The sequence below is a fragment of the Phascolarctos cinereus genome, unplaced genomic scaffold, assembly GCF_003287225.1.
Source record: "Phascolarctos cinereus isolate Bilbo 61053 unplaced genomic scaffold, phaCin_HiC Scaffold_4;HRSCAF=312, whole genome shotgun sequence".
In the NCBI taxonomy this organism is placed as follows: Eukaryota; Metazoa; Chordata; class Mammalia; order Diprotodontia; family Phascolarctidae; genus Phascolarctos; species Phascolarctos cinereus.
In genome coordinates this window covers 386,796,369-386,822,220 of record NW_027555847.1, presented here as the reverse complement: position 1 = coordinate 386,822,220, position 25,852 = coordinate 386,796,369, and the positions used below count along the sequence as shown (strand labels likewise).

Here is a 25,852-nt window from a genome sequence, read left to right as displayed (position 1 = left end):
GAGGAAGCAATCAGTATTATAAAAGACCTCAAGATCATGTTATATGAGGAATGGTTAAAGGAACTGAAAGAAAAAAATATTAGTGTTGTGCAGGGGTAGGGGTGGGATGGGGATGGAACGTGATAACTGTCTGGAGTAAGGAAGACCGGAGTTCAAATCTGACCTCAGACACTTACTAGCTTTGTAACCCTAGGCAAGTCATTTGATCTCTGTTTGCCTCAGTTTCCTCAACTATAAAATGGGGATAATAATAACATCTACTTTTCAGGGTTAACATTTGTTAAAATAAACTCAAATACTTCACATTGTGCTTGGTACATACTAGGTGCTATGTAAATGATTTATACGCACACACACACACACACACACACACACACACACACACACACACACTGCATCCCATTCTCCTTTTTGAGTAATGAAGGGCTTTCCTGTGAAAGGTTAGGGGGATTTGTTCTGTGAAGTTTGGATTCAGTCAAAGGGCTACACTTGAGGACCTAGAGGGCCACATGTGGACTTGAACCCACAGGTTCCCTACCTTCCCTACCTCTGGTTTAGACTTACACTTTTTTTACACAGAGGATAGAACAATGGATAGAAGTTACAAACAGACGATTTTTCTCTTGATATAAGGAAAGACATCACTTCATAACAATTAAAGCTACTTAAAAGTGAAGTGGGCTTCTTTAGGCAGGATTAGGTGCTCCTTCATTGGAGATCTTCAAGCAAAGATTTAGATAACTGCTTCTTAGGTATGTAATAGAGAGAATTCTTTTTTTTTTTCATTTGTTTGGTTTTTGGGTTTCTTTTTAGTCATGAGTTGGACTCAATTGCTTCTGGGGTACTTTCTAACTGAAATTATGTGTCCATGTCAGAATCCAAGATTCCAACAGGTAAATCGTCCCATTACACAATGTTACAAAATTAGAGATAGTCTACTTCATATTGTCACTTGCACTCAACAGACACTTAAAACAGCTGAGTTAGAAATATAAAAGATATAAAGACAAAATCAAGAAGAATCTAGGCCTCTTGTTTCCATGCCCAAAGTTGTTTGTTTAATCCTCCCTCCTTCCCTCCTAAGAACAACATGTCTTCATAATATCATTTTGCCCAGTGTGTCAATGAGATGCAAATTTCTCTATTTCCCTACTTATTCTCAAATTTTAAATGCATCTTTGCTCTCAGTGATGTAGATCAATCATACAGGACACAGCATGCTGGGTGACTTGCCCATATCCTCCAATACATTTGCCATGGAGGGGAGGGTCCACCTAATCTCTTGCTTTCTCAAAGATCTACCGCAGTGATTCATTGTGACATGGGAATGAACCTGGTTTCTCAAAGGTTGTAGCAGTGAAGCATTGCAGATAACTCTTAGCTGTTCTGATAGCTCTTACACTGTTCTGATAGTATTTACCACTGTGGAAAGTTGAGTGCAGGTCTTGCAATAGACAGAGTCTGCTTTTCAAAGAACAGCCCAGCTAAGTAGGAAGATGCTCATCACTAATAGACTGGCCACTTGGTAATAAATTCTTTGGCCATTGCAACCCATTAATCATTTTCTACATATTTATTGTATACTCAGATTGATGTCTTTCTACATGATCTTACTGATGTAAAAGTCTAGTATATAACTAGAGTTATTTGGACCCTGAATTATAATCGTTCTGAGTTTGTCTTCTAAATTCAACACCCAGGGTTCCAAATCAAGGATCATGTTTCCTCAGAGTAGCAAAGATGCAGTACTTTATTGAAAAATTCTCATATCCCATGAAAACCTTATCACCCCTTGATGATATTTCAAAAAAGCCCTCATAAAATTGGGATGATCACAGATAGCTCAGAACAGAGAGCAACTCTTTCCATGATATATGATTTTCTTGTGCCTCTCTCTCATAAACTCACAACTTCCTTTCAAATTTCATTTCAAAGCTGATTTTTTTCTTTGTACACACCACTCAATTGTTCTCTCCTGAGACTACAATTTATTATTTAACTTGGTTACTGTATTATTTAAAGAAAAAAGCATTTTGCAATATAGCCTGTGTGGAGGACGCAATACAAAGTACAGATGTATTGATTGCACTGTAGCTATTAACTACTATGCTGAAAAAAAGAAAAGAAAGGTAAGGCAGCGAATCAGCAAAATACTTACATAGCCCACTGTAGAAATAAAAAAGGAAAGTCCAAACAAAAGTCCCAAATATGGTCTTATGATTTCAGGCAATTTATTTAAAGCCTTGCCTATGTGAACATTGACATGGAAGTAAGATAGTAGCACCAAGAACATGACTAAACAGTAAAATACTGAATCCTGTGAAGTTGTAACATAATCAAATTCACACTATTCAAAGACATATTTATGCAAAGTGAAGTAATTACTTCTTGTTCAATGGCAATATATAATTTGATTTTGAATAATGTGACCATTTCATAGGATTCATTGCTCACATTAATTAGGGACTCAGTCATATATGGAACATAAGAAAGAATGGGCTTATTTATACAATCTACTGCCAAGTTACTAGACTAATCTTGTTTCCCAAAATATCCTCCATCTAAATCTTACACTACAGTATGATTCATTTATTTGTCTTTCCACTAATATATCATTACCATTCCATTGTCTCTACCTTGTTTTATATTATACTAGCTGCCTAAGAGCTCCTTTCTCTTCCCTTCTTCTTACTCAAAACTTATTCATCATTTAATATCCAGGTCTAATCCCTCCTTCTTCATGAAGACTGATCACTTGAGACCACAATAACTTCTCCCTTCTCTCATTTCTATAGCATTCATTGTAACATTCACATGACACTAATCATGTTGACTTGAGGTATCCTATATATCTTTGTATATGCTACACAGCCTTGTCAATTGGAAGCATCCAAGAAAGGTTAATGGTCAAGAGCAAGAACTCCAAACAGGAATATCTATTTGCCCTAGCAGTTAGGGATCTGGGCATCAGTCATAAGCAGAGAGAAGAAACAATGGTTCAAGTAAAGCCATGGTCAATCAAGGAAATAAAACAAAGAGTTGTCATGTCAACAATGGTCAGTAAAAAACAATGCCAGTTTTATGCACCGAAGTAGGCATAACAACAAAAATTTCAATTGCAATAACAACACAGAGGGATAGGATTACTTGATAACAGATTAGAGTTGGAAAAGTCTGGAGAAGAAGATAAGGTATAACAGTACAAGATTATCAGTAAAGTGAGTTTGCTGTGCTCAGCGCATACTCCAGAGCACTATTTTTTTCATGCCAGACCAGCATGTGCCCAGCATTCTCTGCTCTGCTTCTTAGAGTAACTCCACTATCATAAGTTCTGGCAATATTCAGTGTTTCATGAGATTTTCTAATTTTATTAAGGTATTTTTAAATTGCTATTTCTTTGCCACCACCACCACATCACAATAGGGGTGGCCACAATGCTGTATGCATAAATACTTAGTAACTATGTTTAATGAAATATTTTTCTAACACATTGTAGTCAGTATACTTGTATCAGCTTCGAGAGAGTAGTCGTTTCAATGTTGTCATGGATAGATGGAAAATTAATAGATTATTAGAACTGGAAGTGACCTTAAAAACTTTAATTATCATTCTGATTTTAGAGGAAACTTCAAAGTACATGGTGAAGTGACCTACACAAAGTTAAAAAAATTTGTGAAAAACTTGAGACAAGGATCTAAGTGTCTGACTCTAAAACTCTTTTAACTACAGCCTGCAATGGAGAGGGTGAGGAGCTCTCCACCCATTTATACTTCCTGTACCTATTTTTTTAGACGTATAGTGTTTGCCTGATTACTAGTATCCTAAGGGCATGGTGGTGGACTCTCATTGCTTTACCCAAAACTTTGCTGACCTATCCTTTATACTTCTTCAAATAATGGTGAAAGTGGCAGGCCCTTAATTTTTAGGATACAGGTTGGAATTTATGAACAGGAAATGAAAGTAAGAAAATTTTAGGCAGAAGAGGGCAAGTTTTAAAGACTATTGTCAAGGTCTAATTTTAAGAATCACAAACAAGTAAAGAAAGTAGGTAACAAGAAGCAGGCACAGGCAGAACCAGGAGAAAAGTATTTAATGAAAATTGGTCATCATGTTACTCAACATGTATCAACAACACAATATGGCAAAGACATTAATTTGAATTTAGTCTGCATTAAAAGAAGCATATCTAAGAACAAGGATTCCATAGTCTTGTTGTACTCTGTAGTTGTCAGACCATATCTGTAGTGTTCTATTCACAGTCTAGATAATCACCTGGATTTATTGTAGTGGTTTTTTTTTTCAGGTATGAGTTTAACTAGATGTCCATTGAAAGAATTTTCAAATCTGACATTGTGTGATTTAATAATTATTTCAGGAGAAACTAAAAGCTGTGAATATTCAAAACTTTACTTCAAAACTTTCAAGTATGGGAAAAATCCAACCTGTATTTTCTTAATTTTTCTTTGTATAAAAGAACAAATCAAAACTTTATTATGGTAGGAAACTCAGTTTCTTGTATAGATAGAAAGAAAATGTCTCAGGTAAGCTCATCTTTCATGGCCTTCCTTAAGAAGTCCTCCATGCCAACTTCCTCCTCTTCATAAAGATTCTGAGTTATTCAGTTAATAAAGTTTTTATTAAGTATATATTATGTGCCAGGACTGGAGGAGATATAGAGGAAAGAGAGGATGTGTGATAAAGTGGAAACACCATTGATGAAAAGTGTCAGAAGATCTGGGTTAAGGTCTTGGCTCTAACACATTAGCTAAGCAACCATGGGCAAGGTACAACTTCTTTTAGGCTCATTTATTGCATCTATAAAACGAGGAAATATTTGCACTATTGATTTTAAATTAATGTAGCAGGGAAAGTATATACACACATATATATTATATACACATCTACATACATACATATATGCATTACATATACATATATCCATACATATACATTCTGCCCTCAGAATAATGTATTCAGAAAGCTCACACTGCATTTGGAAAGAGAAGATTAATATACAATAAAACAAAATACTAATAGGCATATAAGATGATATACAGTGGTGTCAAAACTAAGATCCCTGCTCACCAGATATTGGCTTAATGTTATCTTTGTTGTATTGTACTTATATTTATTTTGTTAAATATTTACCAATTATATTTTAATCTAGATTGGATTGTAGTTGGCTGCTTGCCTCAGTAGGCTGTGAATTTGATACTTCTGGATACTACACTGTTTTCCACATCATATGATATAGTGTCTTGCACATAGTAACCTCTCAAAAATAATTATTTGAGCTAATTAAATAAAATATATGAGAAGTGGGACATAGAATAACAGTAACTAAATTTAATATGAATTTATTAAAGGTAGAAAGCAGTGAGATTCATATATTGGCAAAGGCTTCAAAAATGAGATGGGACCTTAATTTTCTACCACCTCCCCACACAGAAGCCTCTCTTCCTTTTTTTTTTTTTGGAGGGGGGGAGAGGGCAGGCAATCAGGGATAAGTGAGTTGCCCAGGGTCACAAAGCTACTGAGTGTCTGAAGACGGATTCTGAACTCAGGTCCTCCTGACTCCTGGGCTAGTACTCTATTCACTGCAACACCTAGCTGCCCCAAAGCTTCCCTTTCTAGAGCATGGAGTAGTACAAGAGAGCTTCACACAGATATAAGTCATTCAAAAGAATAAGGACAAAGGTGGTAATAGCCCCACTTATACTTCTTTCAAAGTATGTGCAGCGCCTTGATCAAAGGGAATTGTGTAAACACTTTCCTTAAGCTAGAACCCTGTTCCTTTGAACTGCCTGTTATCTGGGGTTTTTTGTTTGTTTGTTTTGGTTTGGTTTTTTTGCTGACCCTGGTTTTGTCCTCAGAATCTCAATTATGTCTGCTTTCATGGATCCTACTGATTCCTTGTTGATGACTATGTTTGCTTGGTCTCCAAACACTTCTCTTAACTCCACCTCTGTCCCAACCCTGTATTTACTCACATAATAATTTGCCTCCCTGACTATTCAAACGGCCCTGGTCTTTTTTAAATTCAAACTGTAACAACTTTTTTTCCCAATCCAAGAATCATCCTGCAACATGGTGCTGCATGTGTCAGCACTATTGATAATTTCAGCCTAAACTCAGTAAAAGAAAATGGGATCAGTAAAATTTTGAAAGAGGAATGAGATTTGAATTATGAGAGAGGGGAATAGGATATAAGTCCTAAGTGAAGGGAACAATATGATTCAGGGTAAAAAGGGAGTAATGAACATTTTTCATAGCTCCCTCCCACCAAATAATAAATAACAGCCTGAGTGCAACATCAACTTACTAGGGTTCTAGTTTTAATTTCCTACTATCTAATGACTACAATATTGTACCCCTAAGTGCAAACAGCCAACCCTTTCTTTCCCTTCTGGAGTTTCACATCCTTGATGTTCTCCCAATAGCTCCCCAATGAGCATTCTGTTACTATGATACCCCTTGCCTAAGTACACATGAGTAAGGGCACAGCATCATCTTCTAAGAGCTCCATTACTGTCAGAATCACAAACCATAAACTCACCATTATATTTTTTCTGTTGAAATGACGTCAATTTAAATATGTGCATACATTATGGCTCCAAATAATTTATTGATTTCAGAAGAAATGAGGCCCTTTTCTAATTTGTACAGATACAATTGAAACAATAAACTGAATGAGAACAACAAAGTGGCTAATTAGCTTAATGATCATTTAATTTTACTTTTGGTAATGGATGTCTTTTTTATTTAGACTAATAAGATGTAAATTATAACCAACTAGTTTTAAAACTTACAAGTATCATTTGGAAGATCTGCACAATGAAGATAACCGTAAAGAAGGGGCCATCCTGGGTCACTGATTCTCATGAGGTCCAGCAGCTGTTCACCAACAATGAAGCTCCTGGCTGGTTCTGACCACAGTGTATATTATCAGCTGGTGAAAACAGGAAGGGGAATTATTGTCTAAACTCTGACTGAATGCCCTCCTCCCCAACTACTGGCCATTTAGGCAATTCAACAAAGAAAAAAATGTCAGATTGGTTATATGCACATTTTCTGCCAGGCCAGATAGTTTCAATCACCATTACAAGTAAGTCCCTAAGTCAGCTGAGTTCTAGGATTTGCAGGATGAAGATGAAAGTTGCCAGATATATCAGAAAACTGCTTGACATGCCAAATGACACTGGAGATGAATAGTGTGTATCATAAGATAGAGAGCTAGAAAAGAGATCAGGGGGCCCCGAGAGCAATGCTCAAATTTTACAGATCAGGAAACTGAGGCATAGAGAGGGGAAGTGATTTCCCTAGGGTATCACAGCTAGAAAGAACAGAGCCATGATTTGAACCCAAGCTGTCTGATTTTAGAGACCCTTCTCTTTCCATTACATCGGGTTGGCACTTCTATACTGGCCTGTATCTTCTGCTTCGCTGTGCTCTTCTCACCCTTATCAACTTCTTGGTTCTTGATTATTTGCCCAAATGCCACTGCTAAGACCCTGTTGACTATTGTGGCTCATTGGTCTACTAGATGAGCACATCACATATAAAATACTGACAGATATTATAACCCAGGTTGTGTGCAAAGATTAATTTATTGGATGTCAGTAGCCAAAGTCCTTACTTTCACATGTTTTTAACCAAAGGCTAGACACTTTAAAAAAAATCCTGATTCCTAGTACCCTTATGGTTCTCATTCCTGCTCCCTGTCTCCCAATAAGGAGAGTGTGGTTTAGGCATTTTCAGTTATGTCTGACCCTTTATGACCCAATTTGGGGTTTTCTTGGCAGAGATACTGGAGTGGTTTGCCATTTTTTTTTCCTCCAGCTCATTTTACAGATGAGGAAATTGAGGTAAATGAGGTGGTCACAAAACTAGTTAAGTGTCTAAGGACAGATTTGAACTCAGAAAGATGAGTCTTCCTGACTTCAGAGCTTTCATTCTATCCACTGTGCTGCCTAGTTGCCCCAAATAAAGAGAGTATCATTTGTTAAAATAGTTCATCTTTCATACAGTTACCCTTGGGTACTTTTTTGTTTTTATTTGTGGTTTTTCGTTTTGGTTTTTTGTTCCTATAAAACCTTCTTCCCAAATATCTAGATAATCCTTTGTTTCCCTAATAAACAACCCACTCCTAATTACTGTTAGCCCTTTTATTCTGCCAGTAATCATATCCTTGGTGGTACAGCATTCTGGAAAGGTTGGAGGGGACTAGGTTATGAGGGGCTTTGAAGGCTAAACAGAGCTTTTTCTATTTGATCCTGGAGGTAAAGGGAGCCACTGGCATTATAGAATAGGACAGTGACATGGCTAGACCTGTGTATCAGGAAAATCATTTTCATGGCTGAATCTGAGATGTACTAGAGTAGGGAGAGACTTGAGGCAAGCAACAGCCACCCACCACCAGACTACTGAAATAGTCTAGATGGGAGTGGATGAGAGACCACCCTCCAGCAGAGTGGTGGCAGTGTAAGAGGAGAGAAAATATCCAGTGTACTAACTAACCAAGACACAAGCTAAAGCATTTAGCTGAAGCAATCAAGATGAAATTCAGTTGGAATAAATTTGAAGTCTTACTGTTAGATCCAAAAAAAAGGCAGCTTCACAATTACAAGACTGTTAGAGTACAGGGGCAGAGGCATGGCTGAATAGTAGTTTTTCTGAAGAAAGATCCAAAGAATTTAATGAGCTGCAAGCAAACTAAATATGAATAATCATTGTGATATGGCAGTCAAAACTAATGAACTGGCTGAATTAAAAGAAGTACAATATCCAAGAACAGTGAAATGATAGTCCCTCTCTAATATACTCTTGTCAAAGATCATCTGGAGTGTTGTTTTCAGTTCCGAGTATCAGAATTTAAGAAGGATATTGATAAGTTTGAGAATATCCAAAGGAGAGCAACCAAAATAATGAAGGGCCTTAACAACATGTCATGAGAACTGGGTGAGGGAACTGGGATGTTTAACATGGAGAAGACTCAGAATGAACCTAATTGTTTTTAAGTATTTGAAAGGCTATCATGCAGACACTTGATGAGGTGTACGTTTGGCTTCAGAGGACAAACTCAGAAGCACTGGTTGAAAGTTATAAAAAGGCAAATTTAGGCTAAATGTCAGGGGGGGAATCCTAATAATTAGAGCTATCCAATATTAAGATTTAAGAGATGGTAGTTTTCCCCTCCTTGGAAATCCTCAGGCAAAGGCTGAATGATTACTTATTGGGTATGTAAAAAGGCCAAGGTCACTCACTGCATCCTGGACCATAGCCAGTTGTCTTGACTTTTGTCTTCCCACTGGACTCCAATGACTCTGGTGGAAAGTGTTAGGCTGGTGACTTTTCACAGCTCGCCTCACTGAAATCACCCTCATGATGTCATTGGCCCTCTTCAGAAACAAAGCATGGACAACAAACAATATAGTGGGAATTCCTTCTTTGCGCGAGTTGAACTATATAGCTGCTGTATAGCTGAAGTCTTTTTCAATTCTTACATTCAATGATTGTATTGTAAAGTCTTCTACTCACTTAAAGATTTCCTATTTTTTTCCTACATTTTCCTATATTTTTAATAGATAAATTAATAGATCTAGTTATTAGGCTTACTTCTATTTCCTTACTTTGCCTTATGTCATTGGATTCTTAACTGCATTTTATGTGATCTTAACATATATTCTTTAGATGTCATACTGGAGAAGCATTTTTAATGCTACATTTTTCTCTACTGAAGATGTTGTCCAGTAGAAAAAATAATCTCAGAAAGTCTTCTCATTCCCTTCTTAAAATTTCATCTAGGGCAACTTCAATAGGCAGACATGTTAGTCTCATAAATATTATATATTTATGAAAAAGCAGAGATATGTATTTCCTGAGAAGGGTGAAGAACACTGACCTACATATTGCTTTTTATTGGGTTAATAATATTGTCTATGATTTATCACTAATTGTTTGGTAGGTTCTCTTTTAAATATCTTGAAAATTGATCCCTCCACATTTCTTTTTTACCTCAAGTATGGATTTCTTGCAAATGTTTTTGATATGATCCAGCTACTCCTACCAATTTAATTTTAAATGACTTTTACACTTTTTCATATTGGGTGCTGAGATGTTAGAGACCAAATGTGTTATTCAACTCTTGCTAAACGTGATAATAAACTATTATAGAAATGGAGGCAAATCTGTTACATTTTGCATCTATTCACTGTCCTTCCATTTTCAATAATACATACTTTTAGAATAATCTGGCTCAGTTAGGTCTCATGCTACCTTCCTTGCTGATTCACTTTCCTCTCAATTATTTTTCAATCAATCAATAAATATTTCTTAAGTGCCTAATATATGCTAAGCACTGTGCTAAGTCCTGAAGATACAAAAGGAGACAAAATAAGGTCCATGCCCACAAGGAGTTTACATCCTAATGGGGAAGACAACACACAAATAAGTATATACAAAGTAAGCTAAATAAAGGAAGCCAAATTAACTCTTCATGATGGAAAGCACAAGAAATAAGGAGGGGGTTCAGAAAGGCTTCTCGTGAAATGTATGATTTTAGTTAAAAATGATTTTAGTTAAGACTTAAAGGAAGCCAGGGAGGTCAGTACGGGGATCTGAGTAGAGAGAACATTCGTCACATCAGGGACATCCAGAGAAAATGTACAGAATCAAGAGATAGAGTATTTTGTTCACGGAATAGCAAGGATTAAACATCAAAGGAATATCACTGGATCAAAGAATATGTAGCAGGGATTAAGGTGTAAGAAGACAGGGGTGAAGGAGAACACAGTAGCAGAAGGCATCACACAGGACTTGTGGAAGAGGGGAGAAGAGGGAGCTCCTGGCAATTGACCTCAATTTTTCATTATCTGAATCCTTCTTATACTTTTCCGTACTGATTATATATACATACATACATATATACATATATATACATATATATATATATATACACATATGTATACACACATACATACACACACACACACACACATATATACATGTAAAATCAGTTTTCATTCTGTGTAACTCTGGACAAGGTACTTAACCTTTTGGGGTCTCAGTTTCATCATGTTCCTTCCAACTTCAAATACTTTGATCTTATATCTACTGACTATAGTTGTTCAAATCCTTTGTTGCCTTTTTCATCCCTAAATAGCCTATTTTTTTTTCATTTCAAATATCTGACCACATAATCCATGAGTTCATAATGGCCATCATAATTCATTCCATTTGCTCTTTTTCTCCTTACCAAGTATATACTGATAATAGACAACAAATAAATTTCTTGCTTGATTGAATTGTCTATAAAATGCATTAAACAGTATATACCAAAAACTGTGCTAAATATTAGGGATAGAAATAGAAAAACAGGATAGTCCCTGCTTTTAAAGAGCTTATAAGCTAATTGAAGGAAATAACACATATGGCAGGACTCAGCTATAATGTGAATGGAAAGACCTGGAAGTCCTTAGGAGGCAATGGTAGGGCAGATAACAATACCCAGGGATCTGGAGGTTTCAGCAACAGGACAGATGGTTAAATCTTACAGTCTTTAAGGTGCAGTGGCAGGGAAGATAGTAAGGACTGGTAAGACCCATCATCTTGCTTTAAGGATTACAGTTGATGACTCCCTGCCCATTCAAGTGGCTATGTATGTCCACTCCTCTGCTGAGGGATTGGAAGGGCCCATGACCATGACCAATTGAAAGGAAGGAGTTGTCCTAAGGGTTGGAGTGGAATGTGTGCTCCAGATTCTGGTGTGGGGAAATCTGAGTACCATCCAGCCCAAATGTGGATATACAGGAAGGAGATGTGGGCAGGAAGGTTTTTTTGGGGGGGTGAGTAACAGTACATAAAAATCTGAGGAAGGAGAAAGCTCAAAAACAAGGTGAAAGGATAACAAGTGCAGCCATACACCTATAATGTGCAAAACACTCTGGTAAGCATTATCCCTGTGTTTGTTTAAAATTTTAACAGAATCTTAACAGGATCTGGATTTGGAAGTGACCTCAAAGGTCTTTATTTCTCCAGGAATCTCCTCCAAATTATTTCAGTAGGAACAAATAACAAACATTTCTAGCTTGTTTCAAGATGTTCCTTCAAAGTCTCCCCTTCTCCCCTGCTAAAATTTAAATTCTGGGACCCAGAACGAACTGGGCCCTCTTTTTCTTTGTTTAATAGAGAAGTATATCTCAGGTGATTAGCACTCACTTGTTTTGTGGATTCCATTAGCATAAGAACTGATTTTTTGGATTAGACCTTCTAGGTCCACTGTCTGAAATGGAAAACGATTCACAGAATTTCCTGAGTTCCTGAAAAAAGAATAGATAATGACCTAGGAAATCTATTTGAACTATCATTTACAAAGCACTTTGAATTTCTCTTGGTATAATGGGCCAAGATTAACACAAATATCATTACTACATACAGTGGTTCTGTTCAAGAGCCTTTCATAGAACATTTTCTTCCTGAAACCTCTCTCTTGAACAGTGATTTTCATTTATGAAGCTGACATAAGTCTAATCAAGATGAAGCCATCCTGCCTTGCTACTCATTCACTGCTCCAAGAAATTTCACCCTGGAAGGTACTGAATGAAAACTTAAAAAATACAATAACAGACATTATTTCCATAGTGGCAAAAGATCTACTTGGCATTGTGTAGTGCCTGCCCCTACCTCTTAGTTCAGAGAGCTTCCACAGTACTCATGCACTCTGCAATGTGGGATCTCCTTAATAGAATGTTAGCATCTTCTCAGGGCCATCAGCTCCCAGGTTTTAATCAACAGCTACTAAATTAGCATGATCTGTGTACCAAAACTCTTTGCTTAGCACTATGGGAGCATTATTACGTCAAATACATAAGCTCTGCCCTCAAGGATTTTTGGCTGTAGAACATCAGCTGACCTCTTTAAAAAAAAAAAAGTTCTCCATAACTTTAGGAGATTTCCAGCAAGCAAGATGCATTTCAAGAATAATTGAGACTCCTTCCTCTGCCTACTGGAAGGCATTTTCTGGAGGAAATGAGGAGCACCTGGTACCTATGATTTGATTGATGGGGAGTGTTAACTCAGAGACCATAGTCATATCCACCGACTTCCAAGTCGGTGAAACACTGAAAACATCTTGGTGGTGTGTGTGAAGGAAAAAGACAAAGTCTGAGCCCACCTATTGCTCTCTGTCAAGACTTTACACAGAAATACTGACTGTGCTATAATAGGAAATCAGCTTGCCAAAACATTACAAGAGGCAGGAGCTTCCAACTCACTGAAACTCTACTTAAGTTATTATATGCTTGAGTGGTCTGGAGAACAACAGATAGCTATGTAATTAATGCAAACCATGTCAACCTCCCTCCCTTCCCTCTCGTCTCTGTCCAGGCCATAATGAGGTTCCTCCTGACACGCAATCTAGGCAATGCGCTGACAAACTATCTTGTTGTGTGAAAAAGGCAGAGAAAATTCAAGAACCGTGACAACTGTAGAAGGCAAGGCCATTCTACACTAGAGAATTTGGGTCAGTGCTGTCCATGCAGGAGAACTTCTGGATGTGGAAGAGAATATCTGCTTGACTGCAGCTCAACTTTTAGGTCCAATGGAATTTCATTTTAGCCCTTAGTAAGTTAAAGTTGCCATCATTATTTTTGAGAAATGACCTCTCTCTGTATCTATGTTACTGACCCATAGAATATATTAGAAGTAAGTACTTCTCCAAATGAGTGAAATTAAGAGTGAGTCTTTCCAAAAACAAACAAAGAAAGTAAAAAACAATGTTATACTTTTCTACCAATAACTGTGGAGGGTTATTTTTCTTTGTGTTGGACAATGATGCCCAAGGTAGCCATTCCATTTCAATGGGCAGATACATTTAACTGTTGATTATGGGATTTTTCGAGCTATTGGGTGGAGTTAAATTATTTTAAATTCAATAAACATTAGTGAGCACTTACTATGTTCCCAAGTGTTATTCCTGGTCCTATTTGAACATTCAAGAGAAACAGACGACCCATTTCCCCATCTGAAGGAGCTTACGCTTTAGTTGAGAGGATAAGAAAGATACACAAAGCAGTGAAAGAAGATGGCAAGACAGCATTATGGTTTTAGTCCCAGAACATGTGATATAAGCTATAAGGAATACGGGAGGTAATAGGACTGAGGAATCAATACAAGATGATATGTAAGGAAAATATGCAACACTCATTTTAGCTCTTGTTTTCATATGGAAATATTTGGTGATGATGTTTAAGTTCATATTTTTAAAATATGAGAGAAAAAAAGATTCAGTGTAAGAGTAGTGGAGGAGAGCCTCATAGAGAAGAAGGGTCTTGAACAGAATGATGAAGGATTCTGAGATAAGTAGGCTTGTGGTTGTTTTATAGCATCGTGTAGCCAACTTTGGCATAATAATAGGCATAAGGCCTAAAAATTCTTCATCTGCCAAGACAGATGTAGATACACCCTCGGCAAATGATTCACTTCCTACTTGGAGGAGAAGGGGAGAATTAAGTACCTTCTTTGTGCCAGGCACTGTGCAAAGTACTTTACAAATATTATCTCACTTGATCCTCTCAAGAACTCTGGGAGGTAGGTGCTGTCATTATCCCCATTTTACAGATGAGAAGACTAAGGCAGAAGTTAAGTGACTTGCCCAGGGTCACGTAGCTAGTAAGTATTTGAGACCAGTATTTGAGCTCAGGTCTTTCTAACTCCAGGACTAATGTTCTATCTACTGTTTTACCAGCTGTCCCAGTTCTCCCAGGTATGAAACACAAAATCTCAGATAGTCCCTAAGTGTCAATGAGGTCATTAAGCTAAGACAAGACAGGAAGAGAGCAAGTGAGGTTGCTGAAGGAATTATGTGATATCATTTCCAAGCAACAGAAGCTGTTTAAAACATTTGAAGAACAGAGGAACAAATCACCACTCAGTGTACATAGAGTGGCCACAAAATCCTGTTGCCTTCAGACATTTTTGGATTATCAGAAGGAGGGGAAAGGAATCAAATCAGCCTTTAGTGACCTCTTGCCATATCTGAGGGAGGCTCTGCATTACTCCAAAGACGAACTGTCATAGCTTTTAATGACATGCTTATCATTTATTGACATTTAATTTATATCTGTGCATCTTCATAAATCCCTTGCGTGTAAGGGTCCTATTTTGCATCTCTCTCCATGCTTGACACAGTGTTGAACGTACAGTAGTTGCTTAATGTTTACTAACTTATTTTAAATTAATGAAAGATGCACTTTAAGAATTCAGACCTCATCACTCAAGTTGGCACCCTGACTTCTCTTTCTGGATCTGACTATTTCAGATTCCATTTCTAGCAGAAGCTTTTTTAACTCTATGCTCCATCAAAAGATCATAGGAATTTCAGACTCTGTTTCTTCTTATTTGCAGCCTCCATCTATCCCACTAGAATTAGTGTACTGTCTCTCCATCATGCAGCAATACCTAGCTGGAAATTTTATATGGCATTTTTTTTAAAGGCATGGAAAATAAAGTTGCTGCTATGGATGTAGTCAAGAGTGGCACATTTTCAAACTGAGTGAATTTGTTTCATGTACCCCACGCTTTGGATTTCATCACTTACAACATGCAACTTGCTAAACACAAATCTTCCATCCTCTACAAGGCACTAACTATCTGAAACCACAGGCTCAGATGAGATGGAATAAATCGGATGGAAGCAATCTCAATAAAGCTGTGGAAGCTCACCCTAAGGTGGTATCTTATGCAAATGAGATGAAAACAAAATTGGGCCCTTTCTACCCCCACTTTTTTTGTTGTTGTTTGTAGTGGAAACAGGGCTGGTTTGGTGTCTGGAGAAAACTGAATTCAAATCCAGACTCTGCCACTTGATAGCTTTGTGACTTTGGACGAGTCAGTTAAATTCTCTGAACTTCAGTTTCCTTATCTACAAACTGGGGATAATACACTACAGAATCTATCTTGTGGGTTGTAACTACTTCAGAATATTCACACCAAAGGATCAGAGCTATAAGGGACTACAAAGGCCATATTGTCCAACTCCCCTCAGTTTTGTTTCTGTTTTTATTTTGTTTTGTTTTTACACAAGGGAACTAGGGCTGAAAGAAGTTAAGTGACTCGCCCTTGGTCATAGAGCCTAAAAATTAGGTCATAGAGAAAGAGTCAAGATTTGAACCCATATATTTCTGATTCTAAGTTCAGCACTTTAACAAGATATTACCTCATGAGGAACTCATAGAGCCGTTGTCGAATTGCTGTACAAAAGATCCTACGTCACTGAATTATTGAAAGTTTATCATATCAAATATTTCAACACATGTAAAGTGAAGAATAACATTCAATGCTCTGGACTATTAATGGTTATTATGATGGATGCTAAATATTATTCTTATTATCATTGCTATTTGTGAGTTTCCTAAGAGTATAGAGACTATTTCAGGATAAGCTTTTGATGATGCAGCAGGTAATAACTTTACAATGGCAGACTAGAGAAAACAAAGGAATCCTCTGCTATTCCCTCTTCTGTAATTCTCTCTCTGCCACCCTTCTACATATATAAATCCTACCCAATATTTGAGGGCCTGCCCATATTTCATCCATCTCCTTCATGCAGCCCTCCCTGACCATCCCAGCCCTAAGTGATTTCTTCTTCCTCTAAATTCTTCTAACACATCCAATTGCAAACAGTGTACCCTTCAATGGTATCCTAGCCTGCACACATCACAGTCCCCTGTTCTGTCATCTACTGGTTTTATTTCCTTAAACTAGAATATAAGAAGGCGGATGGGGGGTGGGGGGTGAGGAGTGGTTCACAATGGCTCATTTTTCTATCCCTGCCACAATTAGCAGGGTGGTGAGGACCTAGAAGGTATCCAATAAACATTTGTTGTTTGATTGACTAGTTGATTGCAAAGAATAAGCTTTGCTTAAATCTCATGTTCTTAGTCTTTGGAAGCAGTAGAGAATCCAAATTGGGAACTAGCTATAGATGACTTGCAGACCTAGCCTTGTGGTATTATAACCTTGTAGCTGGTAAATTTGGCTGATACAGTCTGGGACCACTAGTTGATCACAAAGAGAGCTGCAAGCATTAGACTGACTATACTACAGCTAATTCAGTTGTCCCCAAGTACAGACATTATGCTTTATCCACATTTAACAAGTTTATTTGATGATTCAATTATTTCAAATGACTAAATCACAAAGATAAAAAAAAAAACACCTCTGCCTATAGAAACCATACATTTCAGGTACCAAAACACAGGTATATGTTTTGGAAGATTTTGGTTTTTTACTTAATTATATGCTTCATTTTATTTTACACTGTCTTAGAAAGAGTTCTACTCAGCTTTTTTGTTATCTTTATGTGTCCATATACCTAAGTATTGTCTGTACCTATCACATACGGCAAATAAAAGCATTTAGTAAGATGAACACATTAAATGTGTCCTGACCAGACATGGATGGTTACAATGTATGAAGCTGATGAAAGAAGAGATGGGGCAAAAGTAAGCTTTCACTTTTTCAGAGCGTCTATAAAGGCCTTGCTCAGCAGAAATCGGAAATCTGGAGAACAGCTTGCTGCCACCACGCTCTAAGCCTTCCTCATCAGTCATGCAACAATGTTCATGGTAGCAAACACTCTAATTAGGGTTATGAACAGACTTCCATAACACTCTGTGATCACTCCCTCGTAAATTTCCAAAAAGTTGTACCATTGGCTGACATGTTTTATGTTTGCTCCACTGTTACGACTTCCACAGAGTTAGGGAGGAACTTCCAAATAGAAGGGAGGGTTGGGGGAGAGAAATGAACAGATGAAAACAACTAATGCCAGTCTGTTCCTAACCATGTGTCTGTCCTACAGGCTCAGTTTTTTGATCGATGCTGGACTGACTGTCTACTTGACTGATAAAACTCCAAATGACTATGAAGTTCCACAGGAAATCCTTTGGGGTTAGAAAAAGTGTTTTGTGTAGTGTGATAGGGCACAAGCAGAAAGGAATGGATTTTTACAGGTGACCAATAGAAAGAGCACTGTCACATATCTTTGTAACCCTGGGTAAGTCATTTAACCTCTCTAGCTCATTTTCCTCATCTATAAAATAAGGGGGTTTGATTAGATGTCCTCAGAAGTCCCTTTTAGCCATAAATCTATTATCCTAAACCCCTCTGTCTATATATATATAGATATATATGTGTGTGTATATACATATGTATATAGATGTATGTCTATACATACATATGTTATACATATATATAATTTGTACATATATCTATTAACATACACATATAAATCAGTATATGATCTGAAAACATACTATTAAGCTTAGACTAAAGAATATGTTGAATACACTTTAAAGAATAAAAGAGAAAGTCCCACTCTAAGACTAATACCCAACAGGTAAAATAGTTTGTTATTTGGTATGTTATTGTTGAGTCTTTTTAGTTGTGTCTGACTCTTCATGATCCCATTTGAGGTTTTCTTGGCAAAGATACTGGAATGGTTTCCATTTCCTTCTCCGGCTCATTTCACAGATGAGGAAATTGAGGCAAACAGGATTAAGTTACTTGCTCAGTGTGACATACGTAGTAAGTGTCTAAGGCTGCATTTGAACTCAGTTCTTCCTGACTCCAGGCCTGGTACTTTATCCACTCAGCTACCTAGCTGTCCTCATTAGATAATACCTGCAACTAAACGAACAGAGTTTCTAACAAATGCTAAGGGGCACTGTTTTCAAGTAGTTGGCTGGCTTTATTTTCCTTGGCCTTTGTAACAACGTTATTTGATATAGTTAATATAAATTGATTTCCAAGTGATTAGCAATCTTAACTAAATAGAGATTATTTTAACATATATGTACATATGTGTATATGTACATATAGGTATCCGTATGTGCATGTGGCACACACATTCATCACACACTCCAATGCTATATTTTCTTAGTAGTCTTTATGTCAGATACTTTCATGTGGATGTCAGATGTCTAAAAGGAAATATATCTAAAATAGTGTTCCTTATCTCCTTACTCTGTCCTATCCTTAATAAATGCTTCCTGAAACCTTTATTTCTATAAATGGCACCAATAGCCTCCTTGTTCCCCAGGCTCCTAAATGAAGACTTTATTAATCAAAGAGTGAAGCTTAAATAACCCAGTTAAAGTTAGACAGGTGGTAAACAGAGCTAGGATTAAAACTTCAGCATCTAAACGTGGGTATATTTCCATTTTTTTTTCCCACTGAGAGTGGGTTTCCCTATATGGACAGGCTTGAAGGGTAGCAGGATATAACATGAAAAATTTCAATGCTTGTCAGCATGGAAGTTTTAACCTGCTCCATTTTTCTTACCTGAGCCTTTTTGCCACTCCTTAAGTACCTTGGTGGCCCTCTACTGCCTGGGGCTCACCATATTTTTAGCAGACTTAGTATTCACTCCCCACCTGGTATTAGTACTACTATAGTTCAGAACTCCTAACTCAAGTGATCAACCAGCACTAGCTGCCCCCAATAGCAAGGATCACACACATGCATAACCATGTGTGGAAATTCACCACATTTCTATTTTATTTACATATTACATGTGTCTTTTAAATCCTTTATGAGTCATATTTCCTTAAATATCTCACAATACACGTCTTCCCCTTTTAGCATTAATGAGTTTTTACATGACACAGTATTTCTTTACTTCTGTTTCAATGCCTTTTAACATGTGCAACCACGACCTCCAATTGAGGACAACCTTCTTAAGATCAAAGACCATGTCTTCTCCCTTCTTTGGAACACCATATAGTAACATGCACTGTTTGTATGAAGCACGACATAAATGTAAATACTGTTGATAAGTTGACTGTCAACTTGTAGTTTAAAAAATATTATGTATATTATCATATAATTACAAGGGGTGATAGGAGGTGCATGAAATATTCTTCACATGTGTTTCATTCCTTACCACATAATTTTCCAATAGCAAATACGGAATTTATAAGCATTTTCTTCTTTGTCTGTTTGATGTTCTTATATTTCTAGCCAGCTTGGTGGTTCAAGGATACAGATTTTCTTTTCACATATAATTTATTTGCATTGACTTTGGTCACAATGCTGTTTTGGGGGGTTCTTGGTTTTGGGTTTTTTTTTAATCAAAAACCAATTAGCCATTTTTGAGTTATGCCATAGCAAAAAAAATACATTTTTTCTACTTTAAAAGCAATTTCCAGCTTTGGGGTTTTTTTTGGCTTTGTTTTCTTTTTGCACATGGGTAGCACACTGCTACACTGTCAAAACTTAAGCTGGACATGTTCTAGTAATACTTAAGAAAAAAAATTGTGTCCTGGTGAATTCTATAGAAAAAAAATACAAGGAAGCCAATGAAATTCTAATAACTATTTTTCACACGTGCAATATGAAATTCAGTTCCATTGATTTCCTTGCTTAAATGGAAATTAAAAAGAAATAATGGACAGACTTTGCTAAAAGCTACCATGATTATTTCATTGTGGGCTTGTGTACGTGTATGTTTGCATACACATACACACATGTTCAATTCATGATGATCCAGATCAGATCTGATTTCCTCTGTAAAATCTTCTAATGCCACACAAAACTAAAGCTGTCACTCTTTAATTTAAAATTCCATAAGAATTTAGTCTATACAATTGATTTGACAATTATATTCTACCATGCAATGGTTCTTCTAGTGTGCCTCAGATTCTTTGTTTAAAATTTTGGTTGTTTATACCTATTATGTATTGTGTTGAATTTTCACAGAAGTATATTGTAAACTCCTTGAAGGAAGACAACATTTCTTATGCTTCATTGTATCGCATACTGCACATAACATAATGTCATGTACATTGTAGACACTCAATAAATGTTCATCAATTCACTTTAAAAGAAATCCTAAGCAAAGAGTTTGATTCATTTAGCTGCATTGAACTGTATTGTCTAGTGGTATAGTAGATAGGGCACTGGGCTTGGAACCAGGAAGATTAATCTTCCTGGGTCCAAATCTGGCCTCAGACATTTATTAGCTGTGTGACCCTGAGCAAGTCATTTAACCCTGTTTGACTCAGTTTCTCCCTTTAAAATGAGCTGGAGGAGGAAATGGCAAACTACTCCATTATCTTTACCAAGAAAACCCCAAATGGAGTCAAAAAGAGTCAGACAGAATTGAAAGGACTCAACAAAAATTGTATTTTTCACATTGAGGAAAGTCTCCTTGACTGGAAGAATGTAAGGATGCATACAAAAGTTCCTCAGGAAATCACGATAGTGAGCCTGATCTCAGAATCATACTTTAAGAGGAAAAGAGAACTCAGTGGTAATATCATTCAAACCATATATGATCAAGAATCCCGTCTATGAATCCTGCCTCTGTTTAAAGACCTCCAATGAGGGACCCCCACCTCCTGAAGCAGTCTATTATACTCTCGATATCACCAAATTCCCTAGTCAAGTCCATCATATCTCATCTATCCGTTCCTCTTTCAAATATCATGAGTCACTTGTATAGTTCCAGGCTCCTGTGTTACATGGAGTAAAGAATTTTATTTTCTTCCAATGAATTTTCTCACTGCTTCTGAGAGGGAGCAGTGGATAGAGTACTAGGCCTGAAGTCAGGAAGATCTGAATTCAAATGCAGCCTCAAAAACGTCCTATCTGTGTGACCCTGGGCAAGTCACTTTATCTCTGTTTTTCACAGTTTCTGCTACTGGAAAAATGGGGATGATAATAGCACAATGCCGACACAAAGTATGTGCATAATAAATGCCTGTTGTCCCCACTCACATACTCCCACCCCACCCCATCCATATCACTGTTACTTCTGTAGCACAAAAGCAGGAGAGAGGGGAAAAAAATCACATTCACAAGATGCCAGTGTGGGTGGGAAGAAACACAGTGGCATGCTTTGGCCTTCAATGTTAGGAATGCCTTTTCTGGTCCGTTTTCTGGATGTCACCAATGCTTATTATTTTATGGAAATTATTCCTCTTCTTTGCTATTAACATGCACTCTATGTACATGTCACATAGCATGATGATTTCTTATTAGCTTGCTAGTTATGAAAGGAAGTGGGGAGTTTCTAGCGAGAATGAGATAAAGGTGTCAAAGAGATCATCTAGCACCTGGGAGTAATAGGTCCCCAAGTGAGAAATCATATAGCATCGCTATTACTCTAAATAATAATGAAATTTCTCAACTTTTCTATAATAGAAGTAATAAATGAAACAAATGTCTATTTAAACAGTATTTTTAAAAATATGTTAAGAGAAAGGGAAAAGAATTTAAATAATTCAGTCTCAGAAAATAAAATTAAACAAGTCATGTAGGAACTCTTAAAGATGTATGGGAAAGGGAGCAAATAAATTTACAAGTGAATTCTATTAAACATTCAAAGAACAATTCACTACGATGTTACCTAAATCATTTGCAAAAATAAGGAGAAAAAGTATCCTTCCAAACTCCTTCTATGATATCTAAACCAGGAAAAGACAAAGCAGAGAAAGAAATCTACTATACACCAATATAACTAATGAACAAGATACAGAAATACTGAATAAACTGTAATCAAAGAGGTAGCAACAGCACAATAAAACATTATATACCGTAACCAGACTGGATTTATACCAATAATGAAGTAGTGGTCTGACATTAAGGAAATTGTGAACATAATAGATCATATTAATAATAGAAACAATATAAACCACATGGTTTTATCAATAGATGAGAAAAAAAACTTTAGACAAAATCCAAACCTGTTTATATGTATCTTTAAAAAACATTAAAATGGGGTATATTGACCATTCTTTATATAAAACAAAGTGTTAGAGTGCTTTCTAATAGTCATAAGTAAGTGTTATTGCTATAATTAGCATTTCTAGAATGAAAAGGCAAGAAAAAGAAATTGGGGGAATGAACATATGTAACTTGGAAACAAAAGCACTGCTTTTTGCAGGTAACATGATGGTTTACTCAGAGAACACTAAAGTGTCAACTAATTGAAATAATAATATAAAACTTTTCAATAATTCAACAACCACCAAAAAATTCCTCAATTTTATGAGGGTAGAGGGATGAGAATGAAACTAAAAATTAAGGGGAAAAAAAGAAAATAACATCAAAAATCACTAAACAGAATAATTAGCAAAAAGAAGAAGGAAGTTCCAAAAGAAACACAAACAAATATGACAGTGTTAGTCAGTCAGTCAGTCAATAAGCATTTATTGAGGGTCTACTATATGCCAGTATTTGGTTTAATAACAACACTAATAAGTATGTTTCCCAAGGTGATTAGGGGAAAAGAAAAAAAACATATATGTTCTAAAAATTTACAGCAGCTATCTTTGTAGCAGCAAAGAACTTGAAACTGAGGGGATGTGCATCAATTGAGGAATTGCTAAACAAATTGTGGTATATGACTGTGATGGAATACTACTGTCCTGTAATACTACTGTGAAGGTTGATTTTAGAAAAAATATGAAAAGATATACATGAAATAATGAAAAGCAAAATGAGCAGAACCAAGAGAAAAATGTATACACTACCAGCAATATTGTTTGAAGAATAATTATGAATGACCAAGTTATTTTTAGTATTATAAATACTGAAATCAACTACAAAGGACCTACAAAGGAAGATGCTGTCCAACTTCAGAGAAAGAACTGACAAACAGATATATGCATAACATAGTTTTACATATATTTACAAATCTGTGCCAGGTGGTAGCCTTCTCTAGTGCAGGGAAGGGAGGGAAAGAGAAAGCCAATTTGAAACTTCAAATACAACAATAAAAAATAAAATTAATTTTTAAAAATTCTTAAATAGATAAAACGAATCTAAAACATTAAAAGTAAAACCTGGAAGTGGGAAAAACTACATTTTTATATCAAAATATTCATGTATGTTGATGTTTGCTAAGTTTTAATTAAATATTTTTGGAAAAAGTGAATGTTATAAAATTGTCTCTCTTTTAAAAGCCATTTAGAATCAATCAGGTATTGATTGTGCTTCCTCTCCCCTCATAATTGCTTTCTCATGTGAAAACTGGGGACGCTCACATTATCCTATATCAAGACATTGAAAAGTTGCATTAAGAGAATTTGATGGATACTTTAAAAAATCTTTTAGATAGCAGCTTTTTGGAGGGAAGATCTGTGTCATTTCCTTCTTGTATTCCCAGGTCCCTAATATCATATGTTTGTTATTGTTGTTGTCAAATTGAATTGAAGTCCATTTTAGTCATGCTTATTGTTTGACTTGTTTTAGGCAATGACACTATCTTTGCTATAATATGAACTACCGAAAATTTCCTAATTTAACAGCACCTCCAGCTAAAGGACAAAAAATGACCTATGGCAATGATTATGCCATAAATAAATTATTTTGCTTGATTTTCCTCTTAATGGGAACCAGAGCTTCTGTTTTGATTGGTCAAGCTCCACTGGGTTCTCCATTCATCAGAAGATTAAGTTCAAGGTTACATATATTTGCCTCTGTCATTTACTAACTTTTGATTAGAAATATGTGACTTAATCTCTTTGCACTTTAATTTCCTTCCCCATCTCTAAAATGGGCATTATGGGAAAAAATGGTTGTGTTAGGTAAATATGAGCTAATGTAATGAAAATGAGTTACTAAGATCATAGAGGCAGGGCAATCAGTTGATGAAATCACAGAAGCAGAGGTGGCTGTCATCAGGGCTAATGGGGGATCAGCTTCTTTCCTACTCTGAAACTTCCTGAAGGCACTTCAAAAAATCAAAATATCCAAGCCTTAAAGGCTGTATTTTGTTAATGTGATCTTTGTGAAGTTAGGTAAGGTGTTGCCCATAGGAAAAGCTTGGTAAAATATATTTGTGACAAAATAGTGCATCCCTGGGGAGTCTGATAACCTGAGTCTTTCCATTTATGTTTGTACTTAATATTATTCTGTATTGTGCATGCCTCTGGGGAACACATTGTGCATTAGAATACATTGTAAACTGGTTGAGGTCTCAGGCACATAAGAGAGCAAAGGGCTGGGCTGGTTGACCTCTGTCAAGAAGTCAACAACAGGGGGCAGCTAGGTGGCACAACAGATAGAGCACCAGCCCTGAAGTCAGGAGGACCTGAGTTCAAATCCAACCTCAGACCAAACACTTGACATGTACTAGCTGTGTGACCTTGGGCAAGTCACTTAACCCCTGATTGCCTCACTTAAAAAAAAAAAGAGGTCCACAACAGCTGAAACCTTGACAATAGTTTCTGAATGCTCTTTCTCTTAGTGAAGCTACTCTAACAGTACCCTGGATATGACTATTCTATCAGAACAGTGGATTTTAGAAATTACAGTAATCTGACAAAATGGATTAGAAGGAGACTATAGGTAGATAGAAACACTGATACATGTATATATGTATATACATACATACTTAACTATCCACATACATGGACATATATACACACATGTGGTTCCCCACCCACACCCCAAATGTGAAGGTAAATGTCCTGGGGACAAGGAATAGAAGAAATTTTGTCTCTGGGTAAAGAAAAAAAAATGCTCTACTTTATGATGTAAACACAATGGGTAAGCAAAGCATGTACCTCCCGGCAATCAGTAACTGTTCAAAGTCTCATAATGCATTCATTGTCCACAAAAGCTGCCACTTCATAGGACTTTTAACATGCAAAATCTTTATCTGCATGTCAAATCAGTGTCCAAGCTCTTCCTGATACAATAATGCATTTTTAATATTAACTCAGAATGGTGATAGAATGGGGGAAATACATCTTTCTTCTCGTGATCCCAAGGTGATTTTATAGGCCTATGGAATATCACGATGATGTAGTTTTAATAACTTCCTTAATATGCCTTTCTTTGCTTT

At 36.5% G+C, this 25,852-nt stretch overlaps 1 long non-coding RNA gene across 2 annotated transcripts in view; it reads right to left on the bottom strand.

Moving 5' to 3' along the window:
• Positions 1 to 25,852, bottom strand: part of LOC144456685 (uncharacterized) — a 176,733-nt gene that overhangs the window by 45,338 nt on the left and 105,543 nt on the right. The window contains exon 3 of one of the 2 annotated variants that reach the window (XR_013485704.1): positions 12,222 to 12,317. The exons of the other annotated variant lie outside the window; for it this stretch is intronic. This is a non-coding gene — a long non-coding RNA (uncharacterized LOC144456685). Of the gene's footprint in view, positions 1 to 12,221; positions 12,318 to 25,852 lie in introns of those variants that run through there. 2 annotated transcript variants of the gene reach the window in all.